The 22,693-nt window shown below is 37.3% G+C and overlaps 1 long non-coding RNA gene across 1 annotated transcript; it reads right to left on the bottom strand.

Annotated features, from left to right (window-relative positions):
- Positions 1-29: 29 nt before the first annotated feature.
- On the bottom strand, positions 30-22,678 carry LOC144650290 (uncharacterized). Its single transcript, XR_013570079.1, has 4 exons — positions 22,401-22,678; positions 22,207-22,292; positions 18,370-18,438; positions 30-1,913 (listed from the first exon to the last, which is right to left on the bottom strand). It is a non-coding gene; the product is annotated as an uncharacterized LOC144650290 (long non-coding RNA).
- Positions 22,679-22,693: the final 15 nt, after the last annotated feature.

The raw sequence follows: 22,693 nt of genomic DNA, 5'->3' as shown, positions 1-22,693 counted from the left end.
TAGATCTAAAGTTTGGATATATTTCTCAGTAACGCGCACCCAAAAAACTCAGTAACCGTTCTACCAATATTTCACTGCTACACTGTTCAAGCTTGATATTTTGACTCTTTTCACGCCTCTAGTATATGCCGATAAAATAAATAAGCAACCGTACTAGAAAAAGAAGAATTGTTCTAAAACTAAGTAACAAGATATCTACAATTTATTGCAATGAAAACAAAAGTTTTAACTTTTTAGAAAAAATTGAAAATAGCATACCCATTTTCGTTCACTTTCTATGCCGCCAACTTTACTGAAAATACACAGGGAGCAAAGGAGCCAAATTCGACGTTTGTAAATATTATAATGCCCGACCAGAAACACGCTGTGGTTACACAACAGACTATTGAAAGAGTTTCCCGCTGGCTTAACCGTTAGATAAACACAAAGATCGGATATAAACATATGACAAGCGCTATGTAGACTATTTCACAGCCCTATAATATTTAGTATTTTTCGATTGATGAGAACGGCGAGAGAGAACTAGACGAAAGGGCAAAACACTAGCGCTCTTTTTGCGTGGAAAAATAGAGGGGCTGTGGACAGTCTAAGCGCAACAAAATAGATACAAAATTTTACAAGGTCAAATTTGGCTCCCCTGCTCCCTGTAAAAATACCGCTAAATATTTAAAGCTCCCGCCATGTTTGTACCCAGCCTTCTCACGATTCCGTTTGCCAAAAATACCCCATTCTCATCCCCATAGCCCTTTAATTTCGTTTCTCTTAGCCGGCTGGGCCTTGGCAACAGAAAACAAAGGACTCTGGGAACACAGGATTTCCAGTCCTAGATTATAGGACTTCCGGTATTCATGTATGCAGTCATGATGCTTCAAAAGAATGTATGAAAGAGTTGTTACGTTTTTGACTTCCGTTTAGGAATTCTTTGTTCCAAACAGCCAATCAAAAATAATTGAATTAATTCAAAAATTCTATGTCCCCAGAGCCCTTTGTTTTCTCGTGCCAAGGACCAACCGGCTAAGAGAAACGAAAGGGCTGTGGGGACGAGAATGAATATACCCAGGTGCCATCCTAGCACATTTCGCTTGCCTTTGTGGGACTGATGCGGAAGGAGTAAGTAACGCCTAGCAGATATTCATCTCATGCTTGCCAAAATGTTTGTTCGCTTTCTCTTAAAAAGAAATTTAAGCGCTTTTCTAAAGTTTATAAATAAAAAAATCGTAAGGTAAGAATACAAGAAAAATTCTTCAGTTAATATGCCTATTTTGACTGCAATTAACATCAAAACAAAGTTCATTCTGCAAACAAAATGGCAGACAGTGCAGATACTCTGCCGTATTTACAAGACATTCCTTCCCTTGAAGGTGAGCTGAGTTTCAATTTAAAATAATTTAAAGACCCTTTTAATAGCTGAATGAAAAACAAACCTCTTCATTGACGGCAAGCAATTAACATCACAGACCATTTTTATACAACTACTTTCTCTTTAAATGAAAGCCTGAAGCCTTGACTGCACATACTACAACAGCAATAGTTTCTATATCAGCACTGCTTTATTTGCTGCAGAAGTGGGTATATCTGATGCTCAAATAAGAGCTTTGCGTCGTTCAAAATGCAATGCATTCCTTCAGTACATTAGGATGAGAAAAATAATTCCCAATACTCTAAGTTACAGTTTGCAGCTATCGTTTATCTGCCCTAACCTTTACTGACCTAAACATTGAATAATTAGCAGTGCTAGAAAGATTAATTACATAGAAAGAATTAATTTCAAAAATTTATACAAAGAAATTTTATTTGTTCTTTCTGAGAAACAATTCAAGCCGCTTGAAATTTTCAAGCTATTAATCCAACTTTACATATCCCATATAGTATCTTTACTGACATCTCATCATGCCTTGCTTCATATTGCCACCCTGAAAGAATAAAATATATATAACAATTTGACAACTGCAAAACAAAAGCAGTTTAATTTTTTTCTTTCTCAGCAACCCTTGCAACTTCTTGAAAGTTTGATATCCATTCAATAAATTTTGTTTATACAAATTATTTAAACATCTTTACTAATCTGTGACACGAGACAGCCCATAGGGCACTTTGATTACATGTTGTAAACAAACACAAGGATCTGCCCAATAGGCCTTTCAATGCTTATGCTCACGGCAACATCATAACACCACGGGTCTGGATGCACAAAGGTGCAATGAATAAATTATTTTATAACTGAAACATTTGTTTGTAACACTGACCATAATAACATGAATACAAAAGGTTATTTTTTATCATTAACTAAGGATAGAAGTAGCAGCAAAAACCAGTAGAAAAAACCTAGCTTTCCCAATGTGGAACACCAGTTCACTGTTGTTTCACTTTCATAGTACTGGATGTCAGATCTGTCTGTCTACTAATTTTCTGTTGCATAATGTGTTATTGTTTAGTTTCAGAGGCATACAAAAAGCTCTGTACTGGACTGAACAATGCTACTTTAACAAAAGCAATAAAGAAGGCTTCATCCATTGAGCAGACAAGCTGCTTTGAAGGGTACCATTCCTTCGTGAATCAGGTGGCCAGAAAACTTATTAAATAAACTTTTAAAAATAAGCAAATACATGTATTTCACCTGGTGGTGTTTCCTTTTCAACCAATCTGAGCCTTCTTTTTTTCTTCTATTATTTTGGATGTAATTGAGGGTTTCCTGAACAACCCTTGTGACAATTCGGTTGTCCATAACTGAGCCAATACCAACAGCCTCACAAAAGCTGCGATACTGGGTCTCAGACTAGTGCAGGTGAATGCACCATCCTACAGAAAAACAACTATCAGATGAGAGGCGTACCTCATTGAAAGAGGTCAAACACTTGAACCTTTAGGATTAAATAAAAAGGATGAAGCATGACATTTCGTAGTTTTTATTTACACTCATGTTGTTATTATAGTATTAGCTTACGGTGTTGAAGTCTTTAGTGCCATTTATAGCATCTTATTATATATTTATATCTTTTTTAATTTCATGTTGTAACGTCTCTTTATCCTTTCAAATTTCAAATTTTAACGTCTTTGTTTTTCTACCATTGTTATTTACGCGTTGTATCGTATTTCCCACATTTTATATCTGTAACGTTTACCTTAAGAGTCATTCTTTGTAAGACCCTGAAGAAGGAAGGCCGTGCCTTCCGAAATATTGGAATTTCAATACAGTCCCAAACCGTTCAATCGGCCTTGCAATTTTTTCTTTATCCGTTATTTAGTTATAGCTGATTAGATCCTCTACAGTGAGAGGATCCGGTACTTCTATTTTGTCACGGTGGTCCTTGCAAATTCACGTTAGTTATCAGATGCAAGCAGCTGCAACATATCGTGGAGTGCCTGCCAATTGGTCATGTTGTTTGTGTCCACGATTATTCACAAAATTACCCCTGCCAACATCAGGACCAGATTCAGTCGCTTTATTACGGGCAAACCCAGGCCTCAATACATGTAAAAGTTATGCAGAGATTGACAGTGAAGACAGCACTCCAGACAAGTCAACCCCAAATTTGTAACAAAACATTTGTTTGTAGTATCAATCTCCACTCAGTCTATCATTGTCGTACACTTGTGGCCAAGTACTTAACTCAAATCAGGTGCCCAGTGATCATGATACACTAGTGGATAGATGGCTGTTCAGTGCAGTACAAAAGTTTCCATTGCATGGGTAATGTCAGCTACTCTGTGGCCGTCTTCGGTTACCCAACAGTACGAAAATATTTCGAAACATCGCACGCAAAAGGGCCCAGGGAAGTGCCGGCGCTAATTTAAAGTTCAAGGCAGGCATGACAGTAATAAGGCCTCAGGGGGTTATTCAAAATGCAGCCGACCTGTATCAATTTGCACAAGAGAATCTTCAGGTGCCATCCGGAAAGGTAAGCTTAAGTCGCAGCGCTTTTTCTACGTCAGACAACACAAGAGAGAACAACCTCATCATTACTTTAAAGAAATAAGAGGAAACCATGTGAACATTTAAAACTTCGAGAGCTCTCTTGCTACTGTGATAACTGCATTGGAGGCCATTTTGATGACTGTGAAAATGCACTTTATGTAGAGAGCTGAAAGGAACAGATTTTAGAACAGGAGGCCTCACAACGAAGGGCCACAACAAATGATGCCGCAGAGATGATAGAGGGGTCGTTGGACTTGGTGTTAAAGAATTCCACCATGGCTATAGCCTCTGGTGATGTCTGATGATGATGGAAAAATATTTGCCCACAAGACGGAGGAATCCAGACCAGTGAAAATCAGTGAATTGTGGGAGCTGGAAGAGCTAGAAACCTGACATTATTATGGCTTATCTCCTTTCTCACCGGTTGTTCACCAGTTATTGCTGATCAGTATGAAATTGAACGTTACAGATCTATTGAATTTAATAGCCAATTATTTGCGATTTTAATTTTGGAATTTAGGTACTCCAGGCACGTTCAGGGGCTGGTTCAGGAGGCAAAACATAACCATTGTCATGCTTATTGGATCGCTCATCAATCACATTTTCATACTTTGCTTTAGTGTGCATTTAACAGCCTTCAGTAATTATCTTAGTATCTTTTTTTTCCTTTTTTCTTTTGGTGTACGTTCTGGGTTTTTTAATGTTTACTTGTATGTTAACTATGTTTATTATTTTATACTACGCAACATTTGCGAATCGCCTTTATTGAAATTGTGCTAGATTCGCCTTTTTTTCGTGTTTGTTGCTGTTGTATCTTGAGATCAAACGTTACGGATGATTGGAACGCTAAATATCGTGCCAGCTCAAAGGTAATCCACGGGCACTTCTACGAGCCTGTTGATTGTCAGCAGTCTTCCTAAAATCGATTTTTCAGCTCGGCTCAATACAAAAGCTGCCATTGTATGGGTGATGTCAGTTTCTAAGTAACTGGCTTTGGACTTTTCACAATCCCTAACTATTATATGGCCCAGGACCAAACCTTAAGTCCAAGGCTAATATGGAAGTAATCAAAGGTAATGCAATCATTCAGAATGTTGTGGTCTGTTTGTTTTTGTTGAGAAGAACATGAAAGATCATGTACCATAGTGTTAGCAGTCTGAAAACATAACGATGAGCATCATATTTTTTTACCTTGACAAGGTGAACAGTGACAGCCCTTTGAGGCTCTTTACTGAGATCAAATGAAACAGGAGTATTCTCAGTATCACTCTCAAGTGGCGAGGGCAGACCTTCCATGGATACAGGTCGTCAACAGAGCACCTGAAAACTTCTTGGTGAGCCAAACGGTGACATCTGTCGACCTTATCATTTGGGTTGGGGCCATTGTGTTGAGACAACTCATTACTAATTTGTCCCACTAATTATTACTCTGCTTTGAGCTAACCCAAGTTTGCGTCATTCCCATGCCAATTTTTTGTTTACTATATTTGAACTGAGACAGGTAAATGCTCATCAACAACTAAAAATGAATGAATTAACAGTTATGTGCCTCTTACCAAAAATGCTCTTGATTGTGACAAACGGATAGCAGAGGATGAACTGGAACAGCAAGTGGAGAAAATTCCTAAGAAGATCTTGGATGCCCAAGTGTTAAGTTAATCTAAGTTTCTAATCTACTGTTTAAATAGGGCAGCCATCTAGCCCTTAATTTACAGTGTGTTCTTTTTCAACGCTTAACAAACATTAAGATGAAAATATGAAATCGTAATGTCATTTTATTGCGGGACATTTCCTGTTACTTGACAGTCCGCGATTTATGGTTCTCTGACCATCAGGAGACAGTACGTGTTTGTGGCGTGTATAAAAGATTAGTGATCTTTTACATTCGCCCCTTCCTACTATCGCCATCATCCTGTGTTCAACTATCTTGTCGCTAGATCGTAAATATTCCTTCACACTAAGTCATAGACCCCAGGCAAGTAATTTTCACTGTTAGTTACTTTTAATTGTTTTTACTTGTTTCTGAGCTTTCTCGTTCGATAGTTATGGCTACACATCCTACGCCACCGCCCCAGGTTTTAATTCTAGGCCATTCTTTCATTCGTCGCTTGAAGACGTTTATTGAAAACCACCCTACGGAACTTGATTTAGCGTTCCAACTATCAGCGCCGGCTGCTATTATTTCGCGCGGCGTTGGGGGGCATACAGTGGCTCAAGCGATTCAATGCGACACCAGGGTCGTGCCTTCTAAATGCCCGGACATAGTTGTCGTGCAACTCAGTACGAATGATTTATCTTTGAGTACTGCTCTTAAAGTTGGCTCTGCTATTGAGGACTTTGTGCGTTTGTTGAGACAACTACAGAAGAAGCCCTGAGCATTCCACCACAAGCTGCAAGTGTGACGAACGACACGATGACGGTCGACATTCAAGCTTTGACTACGTCCATCTCTGTAGCTGTGTCCCAGGCCGTTAAGCAGGCATTATTCGGAGAGGTTCCCGAACGAAGCTCCTAAACTTATGAAATATTGTGAAATTATTAGAGATATTTCGATAAAACCAGGTGACTGGTCCTTCTACGATGAACAATTTCGCTACATAAGACAGACAGCCCCTGACCATTACCCATGGGATAATATTTCAGTCCGGAATTGTCCCTTGACGATTTCTTGATCTCACAAACATCGTTTTTTTTTAAAAAAAAAGTCCTGCAATGTTGTTTACCCACCAACAGATCAATAAACTTCCAGAGAAGCTGACCTTTTCTGACAACATCACTAAAATTGGGGTGTCTGTGAGCATGGACTGGCCAGGCTAGCATTACTTAAAGTTAAAGCAGTCTTAAGAGATGTTAGTCTAGAATAAGTCACACAAGCTTAGAAATGGGAGGTATGGGAGTATTTTAAAGGTAGTTTTTTCTTGAGTTACATTCGTGTCATTTTTAATTTCCTTGTTTTTCTTCCAATGGACAATGCGTTTGGTTAATTTTTATAGGACAGGGCGAGAAAAGAATTACAGACACGACCAAAAGGCAAAACGGCATCCCTCAAAATACTTGACCATCACAGTAGATGGCATGGACCAGTCTAAACACAATTGACACCATTTCAACACAACCACAAAGATACTTTTACCGTTCCGAGTCATACAGCCTATATGCCTTGCCCTTTTAGAAGACCTGATGCATTTCAGCCCCCACCCATAAGAGCCAGAGAAAAGCATTATTCTTGAGCAGCGGAATGAAGTTTCAAAGAAAACTGCACATAAGCACGTTGAAAAAATGCTAAATTTGCACCTTGTGGTTCTTCTCGCATTACAAAATGTCAGGTAGACAACTGTCTTCACTGGCTGGTTGCAAATTCGAGGTAAATTTTTCATACACAAAGTTTCTGAGGTAAAAGTATCTTCATCTGGATGAAGATATTTTTATTTCAAACAACAAGTAAGGAATGAAAATCAAAGACTTGTGTGATTTAGTCCTGAAAAGGAACAGTCAAAAGCGGCACTGCATCTCATTACTCTAAGCTCGCAGAAGCACAAGTATGAACCGGACAGTATGCAATATAAATTCAATAACTATTTTAAAGTAATGACTACCAGGAATTTGTAATTTTCAGGGAAAGACATTTCAGGACAACTGGACAAAGAATCAGTCAAGAAGATTCTAAATGACAGCATGAATAGTGACGTGTCAGCAAAGGCCAAGGTTGTTTCAAAGTCTGAGTTGAGACTGTATTCCCATGCCAGGATGAAAGAACTGAAAACGTGTGAGCTTATTGTTGTAGATTCGACAACTGCTATTCCAGTCACAGTTTGGGAGGACATGAATGGAAAGGTTGAAAAAGAAAAATAATACTTCTTCAGAGAATTGAGAGTTATTTTTTTCTAGAGGAAATAACTCACGATTTGCCATTTGCGTCAAGGAAATAGTGCTTTCCACAGAAAGTTCAGCAGCCAAAGTGGAATTATAAATAAAAAAGAACAAAGTTGATGCCATCAATGAAAAAGCAACAGCTTTTGATGTGAACAAACTGTTCATTTGCATTAATTGGAAAGGCTGTATTCTGAGCGATGCTGTTGACAACTCAGACTTTAATGAATGTTCTTCATGCAGCTAAGCATGCATAAAAGAAGCATGCCAGCTACTGTATCAGCGAGTATAATTATTATGCAGGGAACAGAAAAACTTTGGCTCCTTTTGGCGCTCAGCTTAAACTTTTAATGCTATGTTCGAGTCAAAGCTGATGGTTACAACATTTAAGAGAAGATGTTAGGAAGCTCTCCTGCAAGTTAATGGAGTAAAACCTTTTTTTAAATCCAGAATGAGATTGATAGACAAATATTTCACACTTAGTTATTACAAACTCGCAATGCAAGTATTTCTTTGACATCAGAATGCTTCCTCATATAAACATAAATTGATTAGCATTAATAGTTAATTGACAAAAATGAAGCTGGTAAGGGGTTTTGATAACAAATTGAAAGATACTAGAAGACTGTAAATAATTATTATTATTATTATTATTATTATTATTATTATTATTAATAATATTATTATTATTAGTATTATTATTATTATTATTATTATTATTATTATTATTATTATTATTATTATTATTATTATTATTATAACAGGTTTTGTAAGAAAAGAATTATTTTGAAACTAACTTTTCCATTTCCGTCAACAGAATTCTGGTTGTATTGTTGTGCCTACTGTTCATGTATGTAGTACCTTTCCATGCCATTGTGACCCTGGCGATTTTTCTGTCAACAAGGTAGGGAGAAGTCAATATTAAGACAGTGCCATTACAGCATGTTGGAAACAGGGTAATTTTTTTTTTTAAATTTAATGAGGGTAACATAGTTTACTGGTGGCCCAGGTATTCCTCTATACCGAACACACCCGTACAGTAGCGTTTCATATGCGTTAGAAAATACCTTACCGTACCCAAAAAGCACCTAAAAAGGTGAAGTTAACAAAGTAGAGTATCATAAATCATACACAAAGTAAATACTATAGACTGAACAATGTATCAGTGGTAATTTTACACATTTGCATTCATTGATTTCGATTATAGGGGAAAGTCATTCAATGTAGAAGACAGACAGTGCACAGAGCGCACAGAGGCAGAAGCGTTTGTAGATGGTAGGCAAATATTGAACAAGTGTCCTACTAACAAATGTTTATTGTATTATAAGCGTGATTTTTGTTCCGCCCTAAGTCCAAGTGTTTATTTTATTAAATATAATTATAATCACAATAAGCAACTGATTGGCCTATTTCAAATAATTTCTTTCAGAATTGTCAGTAGTTCCAGAGGAACTTTGAAAAGGAAAAGAAAGTCAAGAGAAATAGGTAGTAAAAGCAACAAAAATAACCAAATAAATGAAAAAAATAAATTATTGTATTGTATGTGAACATGAGGGCGAAATTATAGATCGAGGCAAAGTAAAGAGAAAAGAGGAACTCTACGAATGAGAGGGTAGGCCCTGCACACTAATGGTTAAAGAGAGTGTGGGACGTCAAATTGTGTGAGTATCATACATATCATGAAGTGAGTAATATTGACATAGGGTAAACTGCCTCTTTTGGCTTAAATCTTTACGAGGGGTTTTAGGTGAGCTTATAAGGACTTCAATAACTGATGGAGCTTGTATCGGGAACTAGTGCATTACAAGAAAAGGTGTTTCAAAGAATAAGATACAGTAATGACTTTTTAATAAGACTGAAGGTGTCATCCCTTCAACTGATGAATGTCTGATGAATATCCAGAAAGAAAATTAAACCAATTGAAGGCAAAGATGGTATGTCAGTTCTTTTCTCTTTTGTTGAGGTGACCTTTTTTGGCCGATTGCAAACTCTAATTATGGTTACTGGTATGTTCTTTCTCTGACAGTTGTAAATGTTAAAAATATTCAAGTGCTTTCTGGTGTTTAGATATGGTTCCTCTCACTCTCATGCATTTGTTTGCAAATCAAATTTTTGATTTGCCAGAGCGCCAATACAAAATGCTCCAGAATTTCTAATCTTAAAATCAGTCCTTCAATAAAATGAATCTGGATGGTTCCATCCAAGAGGACAAGGAGGCACGAAAATAGAACGACGAGACTGTTGTAAGAAGCCAAAGACACTGTGATTAACTATATCTGTTCTTAAAAGGCATATAAAACACACTACCGAAGAGCTCAAACTCTAATTTGAATCAAATGTTTCGATGAGGAGAATGTGGGAAAGTTTTTGTGTAGAATATCCACAGCTCAAAACGACCAGCTCAAGGGTAAAGAACAAAGGCCCTGTGATCAGTTTTCGTAAGTTAAGAAACATATTTGATGAAAATCTCCAAGACATCTTGAGTTTTCGGAAAGCAAGTGTAAATACTTGTCAATATTGTGATGAAAAGCAAAATAAAATCAACCAGATCAGTTCAGCGATTAAGAGCGGTAATTTAAGACGGGTCAAAGAAAGGCATCATTTGCAAAAGGAACTAGAAGCTCACTTTACAGAAGATGAAATCAGATTTACCTATGACAAGCTTGTTCTTGCAAAGAAACTAGGATTACAAAAGGATCCATAAATGTTCCTCCGACTGTTTGAAATAAATAGCAAGATAAGCCTATAGCTGCCTGTCTTACTCGTATCACGTTTAACTGTTGCTTGGTTAAGGTCTAGCACCATTCAAAAGCATGGTAACAAATCCATCATATGCAATATACAAGAGCTCAAACAGGTTGTAATCCAGCATTTTGTAAATTTTGATTTTTCTTAAACATACAATACGATACTTGTCTAATTAAAACTGTGTTGTGAAGCAAAAGTTGTCTTTAAGAAGATTACCTGTCAGTTGTTTGTTAATATGTGTTTGAAGGCTCCTTTAAGATTCAAACCAGTGCCCTTTCAGCTGCCTTGCCATTTCAGCATGTAGTTCCCTAAATGACTGGCTCATGGAAACACAAGCCGCTGACCAACAAGAGGAAAATAGGAATCAATTTGACGAGCTGGATTAGTTTTGATGGATCAGAGATACAGTTGAACCCCAGTAACTCTAACTCTGATAACTCGAAAACCCCGCTAACCCAAACTGTTTTTCGTTTCCCTTCAGAGTTCAAGTTGCTGGGGTTCAACTGTAGTTTATTTTCGAGATTAATTTTGTGTTTCTGGACATTTTTATTATTGAACCGTGGTAGTTTGCATAGTATGTTTTACGATATCTTAGATTAGTTTTGTTTATATAACATATTTCATATTTGATGTTTTGTATTATATTTACAAGGTATTTTACCGTAATATGTCAACTGTTTTCATAATATTTTTGCTTTTTTACAAGCTTACGCTATTAATCAGTTTAAAGATTTTGTGAATTTTATCAATTTTGAACAATTTTGTCATTTTCTCTTTATGTCAAGTTTTCATCATTTTTATTGTATACCTTTTTGTTTCATCTACTGTTTTTTTGGCATCAAGGACGATGCTTTGTAAAAGAAGGGGTGCAGGTTGTGAAGAAAAAGTTGTCTTTTAGAATTAAGTTATTTTGATTCTGTCAGTTGTTTGTCTTACTTCTGAAATACGTTTATTGCCTAACCACAGCTATGGTGCGTTTGTGGATGTGTATGTATTTAATCGCTACTTTTCGCTAGATCAGTTCAGTTGTGAGCCAGCAACGGCTAGGTGAAGTGCTCTAATAAACAAGATATGCAGTGCTGAAGTCTGAAGATACGTCTTTGTCAACTACATCCCCCTGGTTGAGAAGTACTACAAATCTGTTGGTTAACAGATATTGGTGGAGAACCCAAGCAAACCAAAGTCAGCTTCCCGGACTTCTGAATAGTGAGTACAGTTGCGTTATGTCAAACTGAGAAAAACCGAGCCTCAGTCTTTCAGAACCAACAAAATGATCAAACCACGTTATTTATGACTAAGGATTGTGATAAGTAATTAACTCTTTAGGAGACCTTTCCAGTTGAAGTTTTGTTTTATTTTTTTCTCATTTCCCGATGTTTATGTCAACCTTTGAGTCCATTCTTCCGTTCACTATGCTGTATGCATGAGTTGCTTTTCATGTAAGTTTTGCCTTAAAAAGGAAATCTTGTGTTTCGGTAAGAGTATAGTTAAATTTTTTTGCTACGAATTGGCATTTCTCATGCTGCTTACTTGGAGCAAGGCAAAATTGGTGCTGAAACCCAGTGTAAAACCTTTTGGAAGATTCAGGCCCAAGCTGGCCAAAGGTCCAGAGAACGTGACACAGAATTTCAGTCCACTTTGCCACACCCTGGACTTGAAAGTTTTGTTGAAAGCAATAAGCCTTGAAACCATTTCAAAAACTTTTCTTTCTTCTGGACTTCGGTTATCGGACCATTCAGACAACGAATCTGTGGTCCTTAACGAACAAAGTTCCGGTATTTGACCCAGGCAGATGAAAACAAAATTGCAATCATAAACGCAGACAAAGTCGCTAAGTTGCTGTCAGATCACACTGAAAAGCTCACTTCCCATTGGCAAGACCAAATGGCTAGTTCCTACAAAGGCGGTTACAACAGACAAAAGAAATGCTTAAGTTTTCACGTGGGAACAGCCGTTTCAATGCCAAAAATAAGGTTATTATACTAAGGATTGTAAGCAAGTAAGTAACAGATTAAGGCCGAAACTTTGCTGCTACATTTTACCATGGAACGCAAATATCTGGTTTAACACCACTTTTGCCGGTTTAACCGGAAAAATTTTGATGACCTTTGCGCAGCTTTAAATATTTTCACCAATTTCATTTCGGACTCCGATGTGTGATTGTTGAGACAAAAACTGAACAACGTAAACAATTACCTACAGAGTCCATTGGCAAATTCGCGGCAGATATTCAAAGAATTGGGCAACGAATTAATTTGCCATGTTCCGAGTTGATGAATCAATTCATTCAGGGGTTAAGGCCCAAACTGAAGAATTTTGTCATCTTACAACAGCCGGCCTCTCTCGAAGATGCTGAGCACAGGCTCGAGCACAGGCTCAGCATTCACCAAGCTGTATTTGATGAGCTTGGTGCACAATGCCTAATGCCAAATGCTGACCGCAGAAGGGCTAGAAGGTCTTATGTTAAACTTCCCTTCCCCAAAGCGGCTTCCTTGCATTACTTTGGTGAGGGTAGATTTAAACTACTTTAAACCGAGGAATAGAAAGCTAAAGAGCAGTGTACTGTAGAGGAGGAGAACATCTTTACTGCCCTAGAGACTTGGAAAAAATTATCTCAATCAATTGATTCTTGTACTCAATATCAAAGCAGACAAATTTGCAAAGTTGGCAAAATGTTTTGCCAACAGCTTTTACTTCAAGTGTGCCACAACACAAGCTTCTAAACAGGTAGAGGAGAAAGAAAACCTGAGCAAATGGAAACCAAGTTTTCTGTAAATAAGCAATCAATCCATGACATGGTGCAATGTGCAGTATTAACCACAAGAAGTTTCGATGAAGAGTGAAAGGCAATGAGGGATTTAAAGGCAGATGTGACCATCATGCAGAAGAAAGCAGGGTTACAGATCAAGAGACTAACTGAAGATGATAAAGATAGAACTGATGTTGAATGGAGAAATGTAGAAGTAGAAAACCATGACCAATGTCTAGCTAACATTCATTCCAAAGATTGTCCCAGTGGAAGTTCTGTACAAAGAAGATGGGACAGAGAAGTCAAGTCCTTCATTTTTCCAAAAGAATAAATCTGGACAGTGACATGACACTACATTATGATGTAAGTGCTATTTTGTACAACATCACACTGTTTACATCACTTTGCTTTCAGTGAATTTGTCAATTTTAGGCTAGTACACTTTTCACTTTTCTATCACAATTTGCATATAGCAAAAAAATTTTTACCAAATTGTAACTGTGTAAATGTCTCTTTTTAATTATCCTTATTGCATTAGGTAGCAGCACTGGTTCTCAAGGTAGCTGACCAGGCAGCAAGGTTTCTGCTCAGCTACCAAACGTCTTGACTCTATGATCAAAGCTATTCTGAGAAAGAAAATTCATGAGCGCCTGGTCATCACGAAATCTCAATCAAGTCTTTGGGCCATCATAAAAAAAACAACAAAATTGGCCCTAAGAAAAAGGGCAAAAAAAAATTAAAAGGAAAATTGAGTGCAAAAACTTGAAGAAAACAAAGAAGAGAAACACCCAGGAAACCCATCTCTCCAAAGTAAAGAATGTCACCTCAAGTTCAGGCTACTTTTCGACCCTACCCACTCAACTGGGATAAAGTGGTTTTACAAGACTAGGGTTGACTATGATGACAGTGTGTGCCCACGCTGCATGTGGCGAGGCAAAAACAATGACCGTCCATAATTATGCTAGCGACAAAAGGTCATGATTCCCGGCCCACCCTGGCTGGATCTTAGTTTTTATAAAAGGAGATTCCAGAGGTAAGGAAAAGATAAAAACAATGGCTGAGGCAAGGGTACACAGCTTAAAGGCCAACTTGAAGAAATGTGGAAAGTAGAAAGAGAAGCCCTGCTGACAGTGCCTGGGTAAGCAGTTTAAAATCACAACTCCACAGGAAGATATCCTGGCAATGAAAGCAGACCTTGGGAAGGCTTGGGCGACTCTACAAAACCAAGGAAATATGAGTGGGGTACAGGTAATTTAAAAATTGCTGTTGCAATGAAGAATTTTTTTCAATTATCCCATGTTTCTTATATACCTTAAACCACAGACAATTTTTGTCCTCTTTAACCACCGACCTCCTGTTTGCAGAGTGGAAACCCATCTATTTTGGTATCCTCATATCACAATTTATACCATGCCATAGAAAATACAGCCAATCAGAATACGGAAAGCCGTTGTAATCGCGTTTCACCCAACCTCCCATCGTGCGTGTCTTTTCGTAATAGTGAGCGTATTCTTGGTTTACAAACATTTTTTTCTCATTTCACTTTACTATATGTTCAAATTCATATCACTAACGTTCATAACTAGTATATATTTTAAATAAAATTGTTTGTATCCACAGCTACTGTGAAACAGTGAAATAATTTTATGTTATCAATGAAAAATTTTAAATTGTAATACATGCATGCAAATGAGAACAGCATTGAATGCATTTGAAAAGAAAACTTTTTATGCATCTTGAGTGCAAAAACAATGTACCAGTAATTTTTTCTTTAATTTGTGAAGTGCAGAATGCAAGCAACACCGTCTGGTAATAATGACATCTTCAGGGGCATTGATTAAATAATTATTTTGAATAACATTGGTGGTCTTTTTCATTTTACATTGAATGGAGTGTGTAAAATAAGCTACAGATTGTTAAGCGCGCTGCACTGAAAACCCAAGCCAAAGTTTCAACCTGAGGTGTCTTGTCAAATCGAGGTTCATTTGACATCGAAACAAATTGCAAATAATAAAGAGATTTTCTCAATGACAATTAAGATTGTGTTTTCCAGAATTAGTTCCCTGACCATTTTTATTTACTTATGATTTTGGTTCCTGTAATGTTTTGTTTTGTTTGAGTGATCTACAGTAAGATTAGTTTCTCAGGGAAAACACCATTTATTGTTAGCACAATGGAATAATCATATTATTTTTAACCCCACCCCTCCCCCCACCCCTATAAAAAAATTTTCTTACCCAAATAGTCTACCAAGATGGCAACAACGAAAACGCAGAAATTTCAAGAGAGACAGAGAGTGTCTGGAAAGATTCTTGATGTCAAAGTGCATAATATGTTACACTCCAGAGGAGATACCTTCTCAAAAACTTCCTTGTTGTGGAAAACAAATACATGAATCTTGTTTACAAAAATGCTTTCATCACCAAACCAGTAATAAGCCCTGTTGTCCACATTGTCGTAAAGATTTATATCCCCTTAATCAAGGAGAGGCCGCACCGACCCCCATTCCAGAGGGTACTTTTGTTTTTCCAATTCAAATTGCAAACATTTGCACCAAGATCACCGGAAGAAATAGCTGAAGAGTTGTGGGATTATCTCCCGTTTCTAGTGCCCGCAACTGGGTGGGCGGAATATAGAAGGAGCCAAGTGATGCATTAAGCTATTGAAACTGACTGGATTTTTTTTTATTTGACCTCAATTTTCATGAAAGTACAATTTCATAATGCGCGAAAGACTTTCTTGATTCTGTTAGTTGATTGTTTCAGTGCAAATTTGAGTAAACGATGAAAGGAAAGGAAAGGAACAGTTTCCTAGAATGCCATCACCTGGCTCTAATAAACAACATTTTATTATATCAAAGAAATATATATTTTCCCTTAGTCTCTCACTTATGTCCGTGATTGAACGCAGACATTTATTCAGGAAGCACTTCATGAATGACTGGATTATTGACCATTTTCCTACTACTTCATATTTAACAAAATTGTGTGTGTTTAGGTCAACTTTTATCAGTGAGGTTACTTTGTGACGCCTATTATAAACAGCGTTCATCTTATAAGCATTCAATCCTGGACATACCTGTCTTAATAATACATTTAATTGGAAGCCGATGTATTTCTATGTATTTGCTTTAGATCATAGGATATATAATTATGAAAACATTTTTCTTTGTAGCGTTGGAAGATTTTTTAAATTTTATTTTAGTTGTGGAGCATGAAAAAGCTGTTAAGCTAAGCATGTACCTGCAAAGTGACTTTATAAAATATAGCAATAAAATATAATATATAGCAAGTTAAGTAAATAATCAGCAAATGTATAATGAAAAAGGACAATTAAAGGTTACTGTTGACATGAATTGATGGTGTTGTGTCAATTTATTGATATTGACAGCCGCCCTGAATAGAATGCTTTCATTTTTGCATAACCAGATTGGAGGGAGGATAGGGTGAGGGGGGAGGGTTGCTTTGATTAAGTGTTTTGTAGTCCAATTACTGATGCTTCCAAATCTCCAGGTTCAGTGCTCTTTCATAACAGGTTCCCTTTTTAATGAAATGATAGTTCTGAATTGGCCAAGCTGCACACTCACTGCTCCATTATAAATATATTTATAGCCCAGAGGTGGCCTTCCCTATAAGCCTGGTGTTTTTTTCTAAAAATATTACTATGTGTTTTGCACATTAAGAGTGACCAGCAACTAATTTCTCCTTGCCATATGACTGCTAAATCAAACAGATTGGTGATGAGAATGGAGAAAATAATCACAAGATAAAATGTCTTGTTTAGTAAACATTTTGCCTGGAAAATCCATGAAATACACGATTCAATACGAAATAGGGAAACATCTCCTTGATCATCAATAAAGCTTGTGGAAGATAAAAAAACACTTGTATTTTTGCTTGACAACATAGATAAACGCAATTTTTCTTTTTCGTGTCAGATACTACAAGATATGAGCACCAACATGGCCATGCTGGTAAATGGCATCTCCATCACCCAAAGCAGTCTATCGTCAATCCAAGCATTGTTTTTTTACTCTTCCAGCATGACTAATCCAATGTGGTGGATTGGGCTGCAAGTAGGACAGATAGTTAACTCATCTTTTCAAGTATTTGTTGGTTACAATTTTTTTCGAATCCACGCTTACAAATCAAATCATTCGTGGACAATGTAGGTTACACTGGAAATTGACGACTGCAAGAAGGACGAGTTCCTTGATTTGGTGGCTTCTCAATGCGCTTATGCCACTGTGACGACGATGAGAAAGAGGAAAGGTAAGCCATTTTCTGCCATTTGCACTCCGACGGTATTTGAACGAAAAACAGTCGCCTTTATATTGCGTTTTTTTCTTTTATTTCGCCGCCTTTTATAACATCTCGCCGGGATGACGTTTCCACTGCTATTCATGGCGCACTCGCCCAAGGGTAACTGCAACTGTGAAAGGGTTTCTTGTATATTTTCTTCAGATCACAAAAATAGTTTCATTCTGATTTGTTCTTTTCGCAGCTGTCAATGAAAGTGCACGGGATACGGAAAGGGCATCAACACGCGATCCTGATCTTCTCGGTATGTCCTCGATTTTACATTGAAATATTTTAGTGTTACTAAAACTAGTCATGCCGTTTCTGAGAAATGCTTTGCAACGACGTCAAACCCCACGAACACTGAAAGAAAGTTTATCAACATTTGACTCGGTGTAATTTTCCTTTCTCATTATATGCCAGCAAAGGCTTTTGATTGAAGGAAAGAGGAGGGGGGAAGGGGGTGGGTGTGTCTACCCCTCAAACACAAGCATGAGGAACACGTGGGCGGAGATAGAGCAGAACACTTTAATAAGACAGAGACCTGGACACTAAATTATATGACTAGTCCAATTGGGGCCTGGTACAAGTTGTTCGAACCACACTGTTCTTGTTGTGTTCTCGTCATTCTAAGCGAGAATGCTTGTTTACATTGAATGTATATCTCTGTGAAATCAACTGGATAAATTTCTATCTAGTTGTTCCTTCATTTTTATTACTTGTGTAGTTTAAGGTGTCAACTGACATTTATGTATGGCAAGAACAAACATCTTCACAATTTTACTCACCAATACCACTCTTTCCAAACATTCTGGAATTCAACCTTTACTTCAACCAGTGCAGCCACTGCAGATTATCTGCCAAATGAATAGCAAACAGAAACATCAATCATTTCAATAAAATAAAATATCAATAAAGTGCCGATAATGAAAGGTGTACTTATTTCAGAGAAGCATTTACAGTGGAACCCCGCTTTACGGACACCCGCTTAATACGGACACCCCGGTATTACGGACAGTTTCGTTGGTCCCGACGAAAACTTCATACATTTTCTCTAAAAATAATCCGCTTAATACGGACACCCGTTAATACGGACAACGGACACTTTTCCGTGTCCCGAGTGACAAACTGTCATACATTGTCAACCCCGCTGTACGGACAAAGTTTATCTGTTGACTGTTAATTTTTTCTGTCGCGTTTATTTGCTAACTTGAAGACATTGGACCCTGGTCAAATAAAGACAGCATTCGACGAATTCTAAAAAGGAACAACAGTCAAGGTTTTCTGACTGCTGTTCCTATTTAAAAGTTTCACTTTCTTTGCTTTTTGCTTCAGCTATAGCATAGTTACTCTACTAACTATGGCTATAGCTTGTACTCTTCTTCCTCTAAGAGGTCCTTTGCTTGCCACTAACAAGAACAGCCTCTGTTCATACTGCATGCTGGGTTACTATCAACGTCTAGTAATTTTTCGAGTAAATCTACGTGGGACATTTTCAAAAAATTCCACTGTTGAAATTATTAACGTTTAGTTCGAGTGTCTGACTAGATCCTAAGGGTTTTGTAAAACTATTAAAAGAGAGTTTATATATAGTTGGCATTTGCTACAATTACAGTACAATTACATAACGTTTTGTTGCCGTAAAAACGTTTCCCTTCGTCTTTGTGTCGATAAAACATGTATACATGACTTTTTTCTGAGACCCCGCTTAATACGGACACCCCGTTAATACGGACACCCCGTTAATACGGACAATTTGGCCTGTCCCCTTGGTGTCCGTATTAACGGGGTTTCACTGTATTTCAACAACCAGTCAAACACTTAAGGAAATATAGAGAGAATTAAGTGGGGTGCGAACTAGATAACACAATTTAATATAAAATTGTTTCAAATGAAATACAAAAGGTAACATTAACACAGTTTTAAAGTCTCTTTGTAAAAGCCCAAGGTTGGCGCTGGGGAGATTATTCCAGAGCTGTGCGTATTAAATTACTTTTGGTTAAGGTGTGGTGGTTTTTCAAGAGCGCTTTTATCTAACTAGGAGCCCATAAACAATTATCTACAGTAGTTCTGATATGTACCGTAAACACCCGCGTATAAGCCGCACCCGCAGATAAGCCGCACCCCGAGTTTAACAACTCAAATGTTGGAAAAAAGTTTTTTGAAAGTAAATCAAGGAAAATCCAAAGTCGAGTCAAAAATCCAAAGTTGAGTCTTTGGGAAGTCTTCTTCATCGAACGTAAACTCAATGAACATTGAAACAGAAAATACTTCAGTCTTACCCACAATTTGAGCTCTTTAATATAATGAAAACCAACTTTGACATATTATGGGTGATCTTTTTCTGGCATTTGTTGACAGGTATTTCTTCACTCAACGCAGTTTTTCCATTGATTTTTGTGTCACAACAACAAGAACTTGCGTTTGCCGAACGTTCGTAGCTTAGTAACCAGGCATTTGATCGGACGTGAAATATGGGACTAGGGCAAGAACGTAAAGCAAAACAAGATGGCAATGGAGGCGTTCGGGTTTCGTGGCTATCATATCGACAAATTAAAGAGATTTGGGAGCCATCTATTGGAAATAAACTTGTTGCATAAAGAGAGTTTCGTAATCAGTTCGACAAATTTTCCATCAAAGTGCAAAATGAGAAAGAAACAATTGGCCATCTTACTCGTGAATACTGGTGGTATTTTCTCGCTCCTAAAAGTATCAATATTACTGTTAAAGTTATAGGGCATTGTCGACACTGCAAACAGTATAGGAGCTGTCAAACTTGCAAAAGCAATGACCGGTGCTCTCTTGTAGTTTTATGTTATATTTATTTACATAATTTTCCATAAATTAGCATCAGTTAACGAAAATTTACGGCACCTTTTCCGAATGTTCCTGCAGATAAGCCGCACCCCCGCTTTCGAGCGAAAATTTTTGGAAAAAAAGTGCGGCTTATCTGCGGGTTTTTACGGTACTAGAAGTTTTCAATGAGAAGTGAAGTGCTGCCGTAACCATAGTTAGTAACACTTCAAAAATATTTAAATGTACAAAAAATTAACTTCATAAATATTTTCTGATGGAAAGATATCAAAAGGTTGCAAATGAAGTATACCAGTAAGTAAATACCACAATCTTGAAAATCAAAATTCCCACGCGCCTCAATGAAAACAACTTGTATTAAGTTTGTATGAAATATCAATCCGATTATGCAAATTTTTAAAGGTTTTACACAACGCCCCTTCCATAATGTAAACTACAAATTACAAATACAAAATAAAACTAAAAGGTCGGCCACACTCAAGTCATGATGGACATTTTTTCAAACATACACTATTTATACTATCAAAAAATTATTTCAAAGTATTGAGACAGCAAATCCTCTGAAGATGTTCAAGCAATGAGTGCTAAAACTTAAGTACCAAAACCCTGCTCATAGCACGGCAACATTTTACAAGTATACTATTACTGAAATTCATTCATCTTAATTAACCCCCTACATAAATTATAAAGCATTCTCTTGGAAAAAACAGTCAAACCTCATAAAAATGTTCAAAACACAAGCCATTTTGTTTTCAACTGGAATGAAACGTCCGGTTTTAACTGAAATATAGAAAATTCAAATCCATTTTCTCACGCAGAGTCAGCTTGGGTGCTTAAGTTTTGGCAGATTTTTGTAAACTGTTCTTAAACTGTTATCACGCAATGAGGTCTATTTGGTAACTTTATTTTGCCTGTATTGCTCTAATGTTGGGCGAAAACATGCGCATCAACCTTTGTCAAATAATTTCTGTACGACTTTTATTCTCTTAAATTTGTAACTTTTTAAGTTAGGATAGCAAAGTTAATAGTGACTTCATAATTGTATTGACATTAATGTGCCAACCAAAGATCTTTTGGCTGGTGAAACAAAGAGTTATTTTGTTTAACTTGTTGCAAATTAAAAAACAAAGACGATGTTTGTAAACGGCCTAATTTCCCTATATTAAGATACCAGGAAATTATACTTAGCTTTTTTAAAAAGGATGTAGACTTAAGGACTTACTAAATTAGTGCTTATACACCACTGACTGTGGAGTTAATTATTTTAACAATTTTTTGTTTAATTTTTCATTCATAAATATTGTACTAATCTAAGCCAATTCGCCAAAAATCAAAACAGAGAACAGACATTAATTTGCACAGTGTAGAGGTCTGTAGACTACATAACACAATCCTGAGACTAGGAAAAACGTAATATTAAACACTAAGCAAAACAAACCTCAAAACATAACCCTAAAAGTACAAATAAATTGCCGCCTGCCGCGAGCAAACGAACGCAAGACGGTTCATTTTGACTATAAACGGGCTAGAATAACAGCAAATTCGCCGTGTACACTGTTTTTAATTTGTTCGTTGGTGAAAAAAAGATGAAACAAGATTTAGGGCACGATTTCCGCAGAGTACCCTACATTAATTATGCATACAATTTTGTACCTTTTCGTTCTGTTCATGACTGCCGTTCTGTGTGAAGGATTATATGGAATATTTGTATGCATAATTAATGTAGGGTGCCCTGCGGAAATCTTTCCAAATCTAGTTTCATACAAAAAAAGTGAGCGAAAACCTCAGAAAAACGATAACAAGGTGTTTACCTTAGTAGCAGCTGGCTCTTCCCATGTCCGACATTTTGCATCGTGCATTCCTTCGCTGGCAGCGTGTTCATTCGTACATATTCGTACTGCAGACGAAACAAACAGGACAAAATTGTCTTCTTATCGTATAATGATAATTACTATTATAATTCCAGCACCTTCATACAGCTTATAATGAATATATTTCAGCTTACCTGAGCTCCAGACTCGAACGCAGCAACACTTGAAATCACCCGTGAACAACTCGATCGAACAACTCCCAAGGGTGGTGCTTCACTATCTACTTCATGTAAACCTGCACGAACTCTCTTGTCCTCGTGCGTTCGGAATTTCTTCACTTGTCATTCATGGCCCGCAACAGATTGATTGACAGCATATTGTCACTTCGGCGCTCCTCAGCCTCAATCCTTGTCCAATCCTGGGTCAGAGGGGGAGCCTGGGCTCCTGGGTGTTTTTCTCGCGGATTCTCGCGGCTTTCCCGCAGCCG

Source organism: Oculina patagonica, chromosome 4, assembly GCF_052425735.1.
Source record: "Oculina patagonica isolate OP01 chromosome 4, crgOcupat, whole genome shotgun sequence".
NCBI lineage: Eukaryota > Metazoa > Cnidaria > Anthozoa > Scleractinia > Oculinidae > Oculina > Oculina patagonica.
This window is presented reverse-complemented; position numbering and strand designations above follow the sequence as displayed.